We start from the raw sequence: 14,572 nt of genomic DNA on the forward strand, positions 1-14,572 counted from the left end.
GGGAACCTGTCGTGTTGGGGCGGCCGCTCAGCCCATCCGGTTTGGAGAATCGCCGCTTGCCTTTTGCAAACGGTGCGCGGCGATTCTCATAGCGGCCAGCTGTGATTCTCGCCGCGCTGGTTTGGGGGGGGGGTTGGGAGAATCACGTGGGGGTGCCGGGACGGCGTGGCGGGACTGGTGCGGCACCCTGGCGATTCTCCCACCCGGTGTGGGGGGGGGGGGAGAATTACACCCATGACGTCTGCCACCTGCGCCCAGTACTGGTGCACGTGGCAGGTGGCAACTACTCCCCATCCCAGGGTACAGGGTGGACCGCCTCTCCTCCACTGCGTCTAGTAGGGTTTCCAGCTCGGTGTCAGCACTCTCCTAGTAGCCATCGTTTTGGCTGGGGTGGTGTGTGTGCGGAGTGGAATGCTTAAACGGCTGCAGCTTGTCAACCTCTCGAGTGCCAATCCTGAATCCAGCGAACCAGACAACATGGGCGGGATTCTCCGACTCCCCGCCGGGTCAGAGAATCGCCGGGGGCGGCGTGGAACCCGCCCCCGCCAGCTGCCGAATTCTCCGGAGCTGGGGTTGGCGGGGTGGGAATCACGCCATGGCGGTCGGCGGCCACTGGCAGCGGGCACCCCGGCGATTCTCCGGCCTGCGATGAGCCGAGTGGCCGCTCATTTACAACGTATTTGCCGACAGGACCTGGCTCCGCGGGCGGTCTCCGGGGTTCTCGGGGTGTGTGGGTAGATCTGACCCCGGGGAGTGCCCCCATGGTGGCCTGGCCCGTGATCAGAGCCCACCGATCCACGGGCGGGCCTGTGTTGTGGGACACTCTATTCCTCCACGCCGGCTGGTGTACCGATCCGCGATGGCCGGCGCAGAGATGAACCCCCCCTGCGCCTGTGTTGGGATGACGCCAGTACACGCCGGGGCTCCCACGCATGCGCAAACTTGCGCCGGCCGGTGGAGGCCCTTCGGCGCCGGTTGGCGTGGCGCCAAGCCCCTTCCGCGCCGGCCGGCATGACGCAAACCACTCCGGCGCCGGCCTAGCCCCTGAAGGCACGGAGGTTTCTGCACCTTTGGGGCGGTCTGATGCCGGAATGGTTCACGCCACTCCTTTGTGCCAGAGTGGCCCGCCCCGCTGGTTTCCGAAGAATCCTGTCCCATTTTGCATTAGATATGTTGTGTTGCATGTGGCACCGGTTCTAGCTCTTAATGGTTGTGATTTGGGAATGCTGCTAATTTTGCTGTCAGAATACACCACCGATTCAGTCCCGGCATCAACACTCAGTTTCTGTTGCAGAGAATCCGTCCGACTGTATCTGAATAAATGGGGCATTCACAGAAAAATAAACAAATTAACAACACAAATTGACATAAGCAGCTATGATAGGAGTGCGATTATGGAGACATAGCTGCAGAGTGATCAAGTCTGGGAGCAGAAAATCCAAGAGTTCGCAATGTTTAGGAAGGACAGGCAAATTGGAGACAAATTGTTGGTTCAGGATGAAATTAGTGCAATAGTGAGATAGGTTATTAGCTCAGAAAATCTAGATGTAGAATCAATCTGGGTATAACTCAGAAGGAACAAGTAGCTATGGGGAGAGATTAGATAGGATGGGGTCATTTTTTGTGCTCAAGCCTTTGGCCAGTGTTGTACTGCCGCACAACAGCATGCCTGCCCTCGGCAGATGCGGCCCACCATTTGAATTGCTGTTTACTTCGTCAGGGCTGTAACATCCCAATGGGCTTGAGGCGCCATAAATCCTGGCCCTGGAGTGAGACTTGAACCCACAACCTTTGAGTCAGAGCAAGAGTGCTACCAACTGTGTTTCAGCTCGACACACAAGCTGAAGACATACCAAATTCTATTTCATATGGAGGGAATGCATGTAACAGTAGCCTTTACAAATATTACAATAAAACATCTATGATTGTCAATAAAGTGAAAAACTATGCAATCATTTAGCAGACAACACCTTCACCTCAGAGAGGGAAATGAAAGCATTTCTGTACTTCAGTTGAAATAAATGTGCAATGATATTATTTGGCTTTGCCAGCAATATCTTTTTTTTGGTGATCTTTATAGTTCTGAAGTTTCTGCTTTGTTCCAGTTTACAGATTATCTAATTGAAGTTTTTGTTTATAATAATTACAGCAACTTTTGTTCCTCTCCAAAAATCATTCACTTCCAACAATTCATGCCTCTGCCTTGACGAGATGCTATGACCTAGATGCAGCAATTTTGGAACTGGCATAGATCCTTTCCTGGTTATGCATTCAAGTACAGTGGTGCAGACACATTTTGTCACGATGTAAACCTATATATTGCTGTTGATGATATCCTTGCGCTGATATTAAATTCAATTGCCTGACATTTTTGTTTCCTATTTTACCAGACACTAACATATTAAACATTCATCACTTCACATTTGCAACGTTAGTTTATAGGTTGTAATCTGCTGAGTTTTTTTGTTTAATATTATTCGTATTTACAGCCAATTGGGAACCAGTTTGTACCAGTTACACAGGTCTGGTGCCTTATTTGCTGGGATAAATACATGGCATTTGGGTAATATAATGGCATCTGGCTGGGTCGCTTAAAGTTCCCCAAAGACTTAATGAAAAACTGGGACATTTCTCAGATCAGCAGAAATTGAAGAGTTAATGCTGCAAAGCTGTCTGAAGTATCTCCACACTCAGTGATCTCAACATTTCCCCCAGAAGAGTTGTTTTCCAGAAGGACGTGTACAATTAAAAGAGTCAAGGACTGAACTGCTTAGATTTGGAAAAAGAAATCAGCAGCACTCTCAACAGAAAAATGTGTAAAAATTATGAGAATCGGGATTAGTTTCTGTATATATGGAATTGCAAAGCCTGACACAAGTCTGAAAGAGAGAAGGGTCCATATTGGATCTTCTGTGTATGCACTGATCATAATGATGTATGGCTCTGACCTCTGAAAGAATAAAATTTAAAAAGCAAGAAATAACAATTACTTCTGACACTTCCAAACCAGGCAGAAGGAACATGACTTGAGTGGTGATGTGTTCATTTCTGTTGATGCAAGTTTGTTGAAAACCTTAAAAATCACCTCACATCAATAGACTTAGTAATATGTGAGGGACTAGGATAATTCAATCCAATTTCAATGTAAGAAATTTTCAGGCCAGCTGCTCACACAAAAAAAAAGCAGTTCAAAACTGGAAGATGTGAGAATCTTGTTATAATTTACGTACAAGTTGATCCATATTTTTAAAGCTTTTGCAAACTGCGAGTGAAAACCTGCTTGAGGGAACAATCGCCTGCTCATCTGTAATTCCCTGCACCGTGCCTTCATTTCCAACCACAGGTTTTCAAGTGACTGGGTGACCACCCTCTCCAGATATAAAGGCCTGGATTATTGCCGAATTGGGATGGCTGCGGAGCCCTTTAAAAATGGCAGGTTTCTCGATTTCCAGTATTCCTGAGCCCATTCCTAGTCTGTGCATCATTCAGCACTGCTTTTTAAGGGTGTGGCCTGGTTTGGGTCGCTTGACACATACCACCCTCCCACAGCGACGGCTCCATTGCAGAGATAGGCATGTCCTACTCTTCCACAATGTGTGGTTCACATCAGAGATACTTTAAAAAATAGTCATTCATTAATTTCTTTCCACTATTTAAAAAAAAGTCCTTTCACTACAGCTCAATAAATGTTTCAGTCATCCAGAATCTTTACAGTTTCATTACCTGAAACTGAAGGCACTTGAAACCTCTTAACCTTGTGTAAATAATCATTTTTAAATTGACGGCAGAGATCAGAGAGCCAGAGTTGTCTATCAAGCAATGTTTTCCCTGGGGATTAGGGGTATCCATAGATGTTTGAAGTCTCAGCCAAAATCAGATAATGAGTATCATAAAATAATAGAAGAGTTATAGCACAGAAGGAGGCCTTTCTGCCCATCTTGTGCATGACAGCCTGAGGACACCCAGGTGGCGTTTCTAATCCCACCTTCCTGAACCTGGCTCCATAGACCTGTAGCTTAGAGCGCTTAAGCTACAGGTCCAGGTTATTTTTAAAAGAGTTTAGTGTCTCTGCCTCCACCACAAACTCAGGCAGTGAATTCCAGACTCCCATTACCCTCTGTCTAAAATTTTGTAGCCATGATGTGGAGATACCGGCGTTGGACTGGGGTGAGCACAGTAAGAAGTCTGTGATTCACCTGAGGAAGGAGCAGTGCTCCGAAAGCTAGTGTTTAAAACAAACATGTTGGACTTTAATCTAGTATTGTAAGACTTCTTACTGTAAAATTTTGTACACCTCGATCATGCCCCCTCTCGGCCTTCTCTGCCTAGCTCCAGCCTAACCAACCTCTCTTCATAGTTGAAATGCTCCAGCCCAGACAACATCCTTACGAATCTCCTCTGCACCCTCTCTAGTGCAATCACTTCATTCTTGTATTGTTGCAATCAGAACTGAACACAGTACACTAGATGTGGCTTAATAGGCATTTAATCCAGCTCCATCATAACCTCCTTGCTCTTATATTCTCTGAATTGGCTCCTAAAGGCAAGTCCCATATGCCTTCTTATATATAACAAAAGGGAAAATGCTGGAAAATCTCAGCAAGTTTGGCAGCATCTGTAGGGAGAGAAAAGAGCTAACGTTTCGAGTCCGATGACTCTTTGTCAAAGCTAGCAGACAGAGAGAGTGGGAAATATTTATACTGTGGAGTAAGAATGAAAGATGAGTCATAGCCACAGAAACCCAGGAAAACTTGGTGCAGTTAAAATGAAATTAAAACAAATGGGTCGAGGTGGGGCTGATCATCTGTAGTTGTTGAATTCGATGTTCAGGCCGGAAGGCTGTAGCGTGCCTAACCGGAAGATGAAATGTTGTTCCACCAGTTTGCGTTGCGCTTCACTGGAACATTGCAGCAGGCCAAGAACAGACATGTGGTCATGGGATCAGGGTCTTTTGTTAAAATGGCAAGCAACAGGAAGGTCAGGATCCAGAATGCGAACAGAACGAAGATGCTCAGCAAAGCGATCACCCAGTCTGCGTTTGGTCTTTCCGATATAGAGGAGACCACGTTGGGAGCAGTGAATGCAATAGACCAGATTGAAAGAGGTGCAAGTGAAACGCTGCTTAACCTGGAATGAGTGTTTTGGGCCTGGAATGTTAGCTTTCATAGAATTTACAGTGCAGAAGGAGGCCATTCGGCCCATCGAGTCTGCACCGGCTCTTGGAAAGAGCACCCTACCCAAGGTTAACACCTCCACCCTATCCCCATAACCCAGTAACCCCACCCAACACTAAGGGCAATTTTGGACACTAAGGGCAATTTATCATGTCCAATCCACCTAACCTGCACATCTTTGGACTGTGGGAGGAAACTGGAGCACCCGGAGGAAACCCACGCACACACGGGGAGGATGTGCAGACTCCGCACAGACAGTGACCCAAGCCGGAATCGAACCTGGGACCCTGGAGCTGTGAAGCGATTGTGCTATCCACAATGCTACCGTGCTGCCCTGGAAGAGGTAAGGGGGCAGGTGTTACACCTTCTGCGATTGCATGGGAAGGTGCCATGGGTGATGGGAGAGGTACTGGGTATGGTGGAGGAGTGGACTAGATTGTCTTGGAGGGAACGGTCTCTGCGGAATGCTGACAGAGGGAGTGAAGGGAAGATGTGTTTGGTCGTGGCATCACGCTGGAGTTGGCGAAAATGGCGGAGGATTATGTTTTGCATACGGAGGCTGGTGGGATGAAATGTGAGAATGAGGGGGACTCTATCCTTGTTACATAGAATTTACAGTGCAGAAGGAGGCCATTCGGCCCATCGAGTCTGTACCGGCTCTTAGAAAGAGCACCCCACCCAAGGTCAACACCTTCACCCTATCCCCAGAAACCCAGTAACCTCACCTAACACTAAGGGCAATTATTGGACACTAAGGGCAATTTATCATGGCCAATTCACCTAACCTGCACATCTTTGGACTGTGGGAGGAAACCGGAGCACCCGGAGGAAACCCACGCACACACGGGGAGGATTTGCAGACTCCGCACAGACAGTGACCCAAGCCGGAATCGAACCTGGGACCCTGGAGCTGTGAAGCAATTATGCTATCCACAATGCTACCGTGCTGCCCTCTGGGAGGGAGTGGAGGGGGCGAGTGTAGTGGTGCTGTCCTGTTGAGGGCCCTGTCCACAACTGTAGGTGAGAAATCACGTTCGAGGAAGAAGGAACACATTTTTGAAGCACCATTTTGGAAAGTGGCATCGTCAGAACAAATGCGACGGAGGTGAAGGAGCTGAGAGAAAGGGTGGAGTCCTTACAGGGTGTCGGGTGTGAAGAGCTGTAGTCCAGATAGCTGTGGGAGTCAGTGGGGTTGTAGTGGATATTAGTGGATAGTCTATTGCCGGAAATGGAGACAGAAAGATCAAGGAAGGGAAGGGAAGTGTCTGAGATTGTCCAGGTGAAAGTGATGGAGGGGTGGAAACTGGAAGCGAAGTTGATGAATTTTTCCAGTTCCGGGCGAGAGCATGACGCGGCACCAAAATAGTCATCAATGTATCGGTAAAGGAGTTGTGGCAGGGGGCCCGGATAGGCCTGGAACAAGAAATGTTCCACATACCCCATGAAAAGGCAAGCATAGCTAGGACCCATGCGGGTACCCATTGCTACACCTTTGGTTTGGAGAAAGTGAGATGAGTTAAAGGAGAAGTTGTTGAGAGATAGAAAGAGTTCAGCCAGGCGGAGGAGAGTGTTGGTGGATGGGAATTGTCCTGGTCTCTTTTCGAGAACAAAGCGAAGAGCTCTCAGGCCATCCTGGTGTGGGATGGAGGTGTAGAGGGATTGCACATCCATGGTGAATAGAATGCGGTTAGGGCCCGCGAACTTCTTATATATACACCCCGGCAAAGTCTCAGACATTACAGGCTTATCCTCAACTACTCTCTCTGATATAGTTCTGATTTCATTTCAAGTTTGAGGATGAACTGCACCCTCTCGCTGTTCAATAGGAGTATTGGACAATTGTAGAGTTTCTAATTGTTTCTGATTCCTTGTACCAACTGGATCTACATATTATATCCAAGCTTCCAATGGTTTTCTTCCCAGTGATATCAGATATCTTTGGTTCCTTCTGATATTCTCAATTCTATGAGATCTCAACCGTGGAGCTCTTTCAATTACACGTCTTCTTTCCATTATCTTATACCCACATTCTAGTCTGGGATTGCAGCACTTCAAGTCTTTTGCTCAATGCCTTTGTTGAAATTCTGAACTTGATTTTCTCTTTGTTGCTCCTCACACATTTTACTTTTCCAGGACGATCTGAGGTAATGTTAAGTTGTGGTGTTTGTTATAGAGCTGGAAGTTGTGTTCACAGCCAGCTTTCCATTAATAATTCTGATGGCCACAACCCGTATTTTAGTGCTGCGGTTCTGTAATTAAGAAGGGCTATGATAATATTTTTAATTAATTCCGTGATTGTTCAAGCGCCTCTTTCTGTGTCTTCATTTGACTAACGATATTTTGGCAAACTAGTCGCATACGTCAAAGCATATTCCTGTGCAAAGTTACGGAGCAATTTGAACGGTTGTTTGACATCACAATGTCTGGGTTGCCTTGTGTCATGAAGTTTCTTCTCAGTAATATAAAGACCGCCCATGCCATGGTGTTATGCATGGAGTCAACTCAAATAAATCAATTTCCAGATGCTGTCACAGCTTCAAAGTTATGTGGAGGGTGCCAATGGTCTACTCTGCTGTTGGCTTTTCACTTTCCACGTAAGGCAGTTTGTGATGAACTCATCAGTGGAATGATTGATAACTGGCCACAGGACTGCTGGGCTCTTGAGTGGCAAGTGATTAGCACTGCAGCCTCACAGCGTTAGAGACCCAGGTTCAATTCTGGCCTTGGGTGACTGTCTGTCTGGAGTTTGCACATTTCCCCCATGTCTGTATACGTTTCCTCCTGGTGCTCCAGTTTCCGCCCACAGTCCAAAAATGTACGGAGTAGGTGGATTGGGCAGGATAAATTGCCCCTGAGTGTCCAGGGATGCGCAGGTTAGCTCATGGTGTTGCAGGGACACGGCGGAGAGGGGGTTTGATATGGGTGGAGTGCTCATTTGAAGGGTCGGTGCAGACTCAATGGACTGAATGGCCTCCTTCTGCCCAGTAGGGATTTATGATTCTATGATTTACTATTCTTTGATGGATTTTCTGGAGAATGCTAAGCCAAGGTGTTTTAGGGATAATTCAACTGTCATTAAAAAACTGAGACATCAATCAGTATTGTGAGATGTTTTCTCTGTTCAAAGTATTTGCAAAGTACTGGATTGTTAAGAGTATAATCCAGTCATCCAGATTATGCTCTTTAATTTTCATGTACTCATTATCCTGCTTGTGTTCATTTAATATGCTCAAATCTCTTTTCCATAGCTGGTAAATGTTCAAAAATGAGAAACGTTCCCAGGTTCAATTCCCGGTTTGGGTCACTGTCTATGCGGAGTCTGCACGGTCTCCCCGTGTCTGCGTGGGTTTCCTCCAGGTGTTTCAGTTTCCTCCCATGGTCCAAAGAAGTGCAGGTTAGGTAGATTGGCCAAGCTAAATTGCCCTTAGTGTCCAAAGAAGTTGGGTGGTGTTACTGAGTTACGAGGATTGGGTGGAGGTGTGGGCTTATGTAGGGTGCTCTTTCCAAAGGTTGGTGAAGACTCGATGGGACGAATAGCCTCCTTCTGCACTGTAAATTCTTTGATTCTATGATCACATCTGGAGTTCCACAATTTTTTTTTAATTAATTTACGGGGTGTGGGCGTCACTGGTTAGGCCAGCAATTATTGCCCATTACTAGTTGCCCTTCAGAAGGTGGTGGTGAGTTGCCTTCTTGAACTGCTGCAGTCTTTGAGGTGCAGGTACACCCACTGAGCTACTCAGGAAGGAGTTCCAGGGTGTCGTCCCAACGATAGTGAAGGAACTGCAATATGTTTCCAAGTCAGGGTGGTGATTTACTTGGAGGGGGACCTCCAGGTGGTGGGGTTCTCAGGTATCTGCTGCTCTTGTCTTTCTAGATGGTAGTGGCTGCGGGTTTGGAAGGTTTTGTCTTAGGAACCTTGGTGGGTTACTGCAGTTCATCTTGCAGATGGTACACATGGCTGCCATAGTTTGTCTGTGGTGAAAGGATTGAATGATTGTGGAAAGGGGGGCAATCAAGCGGGCTGTTTGACTGGATGATGTTGAGTGTCTTGAGTGTTGCTGGAGCTGCATTCATTCAGGCAAGTGAAGAATCTTCCATTACATTCCTGACTTGTGCCTTGCAGATGGTGGACAGGCTTTGGTGGGTCAGGAGGTGAGATACTCGCTGTAGAATTCCTAGCCTTCGATCTGCCCAGGTAGCTACAGTCAAGTTCAGTTTCTGATCAATGGTAACCCCCAGGATGTTGATCGTGGGAGATTCAGCGATGGTAATGCCATTGAATGTCAAGGGTTTATGGTTACATCATCTCTTATGGGAGATGGTCATTGCCTGGCACTTGTGTGGCGCGAATGTAACTTGCTACTTGTCAGCCTGGATACTAACCAGGTCTTGCTGCATTTGGACATAAGCTGCATCATTATAATAATAATATACTTTAGTATTGTCACAAGTAAGCTTACATTGACACTGCAATGAAGTTACTGTGAAAAGCCCCTAGTCCCCACACTCCAGCACCTGTTCGGTTACACTGCGAGGGAATTCAGAATGTCCAATTCACCTAACAAGCACATTTTTCAGGACTTATGGGGGGAAACTGGAGCACCCGGAGGGAACCCACGCAGACACGGGGAAAATGTGCAGACTCAGCACAGACAGTGATCCAAGCAGGAATCGAACCTGGTGCTGTGAAGCAACAGTGCTAACCACTGTGCTACCATGTGAATGGTGCTGAACATTGTGCAGTCAACCACAAACATCCTCTCTTCTGACCTTCTGATGGAAGGGACGTCATTGATGAAGCAACTGAAGATGGTTGGGCCTGGGATACTAACCTGAGGAACTCCTGCAATGATGTCCTGGAGTTGAGATGATTGACCTCCAACCACCACAACCATTTTCCTTTGTGCCAGGTACGACTCCAACCAGCTGAGAGTTCTCCCCCTGATTCCCATTGACTCCAGTTTAGCTCGGGCTCCTTGATGCCATACTCGGTCAAATGATGCCTTGATGTCAAGGGCAGTCACTCTCACCTCACATTTTACCTTAATCTGTCCAGCTATTGGCCTACTACTTGTCTTGTACCCTTCTGGACCTTGCAACTGGATGGAGGATGGCTGCAATGTGATTTCTTTTTGCCATTTCATGTAATTAGATAATACTGAAATGCTTGACCCAGCATCACTATTGAATTCTGTGGGGTTACCATCAGCTGCTAATTTAATGCTCCAATAATTACTTTTTATTTCATTAATTTCCCCCAGGAAAGTTATTTGTTTCTTTTTTCCTTTTCTCCCTTCTTGTATTTGACTTGTTTTCATTGTTATTCTTTTTTTTCCTATGACCCATAGGAACTTTGGAATTGTGACTATTTTAAAATGTTCGTACTTCCCATCATTGTGGCACTGTAAGGTATTGTGTGCTAGTGCAGGGTTTCCTGCCACACTGAGAGCATCATAAGATGGTGGTTGGTGCACTTTTCCCTAATTTATTTTGCGCCACTGTGTTTTCGCTTCTTTATCTGATATATTGAAAGACTTCACTCATTTTATTTTCATAGGCATCACTTTCCCCTTTAACAATCGCCCTGTTTCACTTCCAAAGCTCAATCTGTTGCTCGATTTGAACTGCCTTTGTGTGAATTAAATTTCCCTTGCCTGCAAACGATTGAAAAGTGTTTCGTCTAAGACCCCAGATACTCTAAGATTGCACAGCAATTCAACTTTGAGGATCCCATGGTTGCAATTCCCCATGATTCTGGACAGGTAATTTAGAAATGGGTCCATAGATTCACGCAGCTTTTGCATCCTCTTATTAAATTTTGCCTGCACAATTATGGAAGTTTTTTAAAACATTGATGTAAAATTCAAATGCATTGAGGACTCCCTCATGTGGACGCGAAGCCTCATTGATATTCTGCTTTGAAATATCATCTGCAATGGCCCTTACTGTCTAGAGCCAAGTAATGGCCTAATCCTTCTGATTCTTGCATACTTGAAACTGTTCTCCACCTTGAGAATCTCTTATTACCAGTGTCCAAATGTTGAGCCTGTTGTGAGCTTTCAGAGATTCAGAACTGTTCTGTGAGTGGCAATATAGTCTATGCTTTTGTTAAGGCTAGGATCTGTTTCTGCTTCAGTAGTTTGGCTTGTTGATTGAGTTGTCTGTCTGGAATCTTGCTCTGCATGTCTGCTTGTATCTGCAGTACTCACAATGCTCCATTCTCTTTCAAACTTAAAAAAAATTCAAATTTTAGCATGGCCAATCAGATACACTGCACATTTTCGGGTTGTGGGAGTGAGACCTACGCAGTCACAGGGAGACTATGAAAACTGCCACATGGGCAGCGACTCAGGGCCAGGATCAAACCTGTGCCCTTTGTGCCGTGAGGCAGCAGTGATAAACACTGCGCCAAGCAATACTAACCACTGCGCCAACTCAGGTGCGTCATCAAACTTTTTTCTTATTGTCCGTTTTCTGCGAATTTGTAAGTCTTTAGAGGCTGGAATCTCCAGTTGCAGTTTTTTGGGGGTCTTTAAACTCTGTCCACTATTGCCATGTTTTGTCTTGTGTTTGGTGTTTAGATGGGGTTTCTTCAGGATTTGCATGACACACTTAGAATTCTAACGAAGACTGTTATTCATAAAAATAATTCTTGTTTTTTTATAGATGTAAATACATCGCTGTAACCTACACAAGATTATACTTTTGCTTCACACCAGATACCAGTCTCTTAATCATGTGACATTGCATCATAGTTACATCAGTAGTTACATCAACGTCAGGTGCTCCTGATGTTAAACCTTTAAGAAACAAAGAAAATTACAGCACAGGAACAGGCACTTCAGCCCTCCCAGCCTGCGCAGATCCAGATCCTTAATCTAAACCTGTTGCCTATTTTCCAAGGATGTACTTCCCTCTGTTCCCCACCCATTCATATATCTGTATAGATGCACCTTAAATGATGATATCATGCCCGCCTCTGCCACTTCTGCTGGCAAAGTGTTCCAGGCACCCACCACCCTCTGCGTAAAAAACTTTCCACGCACATCTCCCTTCAACTTTCCGCCTCTCACCTTGAAATTGTGACCCCTTGTTATTGACACCCCCACTCTTGGAAAAAGCTTGTTGCTATCCACCCTGTCTATACCTCACATAATTTTGTAGACCTCAATCAGGTCCCCCCTCAACCTCCGTCTTTCCAACAAAAACAATCCTAATCTACTCAACCTTTCTTCATAGCTAGCACCCTCCATACCAGGCAACATCCTGGTGAACCTCCTCTGCACCCTCTCTAAAGCATCCGCATCCTTCTGGTAATGTGGCGACCAGAACTGCATGCAGTATTCCAAATGTGGTCAAACCAAAGTCCTATACAACTGTAACATGACCCGCCAACTCTTGTACTCAATACCCCGTTCGATGAAGGCAAGCATGCTGTATGCCTTCTTGACCACTCTATCGACCTGTGTTGCCACCTTCAGAGTACAATGGACCTGAACTCCCAGATCTCTCTGTACATCAATTTTCCCCAGGACTCTTCCATTGACCATATAGTTCGCTCTTGAATTAGATCTTCCAAATGTATCACCTTGCATTTGCCTGGATTGAACTCCATCTGCCATTTCTCTGCCCAACTCTCCAATCTATCTATATTTTGCTGTATTCTCTGACAGTCCTCCTCGCTATCTGCAACTCCACCAATCTTAGTATCATCTGCAAACTTGCTAATCAAACCACCTATACCTTTGTCCAGATCATTTATGCATATCACAAACAACAGTGGTTCGAGCACGGATCCCTGTGGAACACCACTAGTCACCTTTCTCCATTTTGAGACACTCCTTTCCACCACTACTCTCTGTCTCCTGTTGCCCAGCCAGTTCTTTATCCATCTAGCTAGTACACCCTGAACCCCAAACAACTTCACTTTTTCCATCAACCTGCCATGGGAAACTTTATCAAACATCTTACTGAAGTCCATGCATACAACATCTACAGCTCTTTCCTCATCAAATAACTTTGACACTTCCTCAAAGAATTCTATTAGGTTTGTAAGACATGACCTTCCCTGCACAAAACCATGCTGCCTATCACTGATAAGTCTATTTTCTTCCAAATGTGAATAGATCCTATCCCTCAGTATCTTCTCCAATAGTTTGCCGACCACTAACGTCAAGCTCACAGGTCTATAATTCCCTGGATTATCCCAACTACCGTTCTTAAACAAAGGGACAACATTAGCAATTCTCCAGTCCTCCGGGACCTCACCCGAGCTCAAGGATGCTGCAAAGATATCTGTTAAGGCCCCAGCTATTTCGTCCCTTACTTCCCTCAGTAACCTGGGATGGATCCATAAGACCATAAGACCATAAGACATAGGAGTGGAAGTAAGGCCATTCGGCCCATCGAGTCCACTCCGCCATTCAATCATGGCTGATGGGCATTTCAACTCCACCTACCAGCATTCTCCCCGTAGCCCTTAATTCCTCGCGACATCAAGAATTTATCTATCTCTGCCTTGAAGCCATTTAGCGTCCCGGCCTCCACTGCACTCTGCGGCAATGAATTCCACAGGCCCACCACTCTCTGGCTGAAGAAATATCTCCGCATTTCTGTTCTGAATTTACCCCCTCTAATTCTAAGGCTGTGCCCACGGGTCCTCGTCTCCTCGCCTAACGGAAACAGTTTCTTTGCGTCCACCCTTTCTAAGCCATGTATTATCTTGTAAGTTTCTATTAGATCTCCCCTTAACCTTCTAAACTCCAATGAATACAATCCCAGGATCCTCAGCCGTTCATCATATGTTAGACCCGCCATTCCAGGGATCATCCGTGTGAATCTCCGCTGGACACGCTCCAGTGCCAGTATGTCCTTCCTGAGATGTGGGGCCCAAAACTGGACACAGTACTCCAAATGGGGCCTAACCAGAGCCTTATAAAGGCTCAGTAGCACATCGCTGCTTTTATATTCCAACCCTCTTGAGATAAATGACAACATTGCATTCGCTTTCTTAATCACAGATTCAACCTGCATGTTTACCTTTAGGGAATCCTCAACTAGCACTCCCAGATCCCTTTGTACTTTGGCATTATGAATTTTCTCACCGTTTAGAAAGTAGTCTATGCTTGGATTCTTTTTTCCAAAGTGCAAGACCTCACATTTTCTCACGTTGAATTGCATCAGCCATTTCCTGCACCACTCTCCCAAACTGTCTAGATCCTTCTGCAGCCTCCCCACTTCCTCAGCACTAACTGCCTGACCACCTAACTTCGTATCATCGGCAAACTTCGCTAGAATGCCCCCAGTCCCTTCATCCAGATCATTAATATATATGGTGAACAGCTGTGGCCCCAACACTGAACCCTGTGGGACACCGCTGGTCACCGGCTGCCATT

This window comes from Scyliorhinus canicula, chromosome 14 (genome assembly GCF_902713615.1).
Source record: "Scyliorhinus canicula chromosome 14, sScyCan1.1, whole genome shotgun sequence".
Taxonomy (NCBI): Eukaryota; Metazoa; Chordata; class Chondrichthyes; order Carcharhiniformes; family Scyliorhinidae; genus Scyliorhinus; species Scyliorhinus canicula.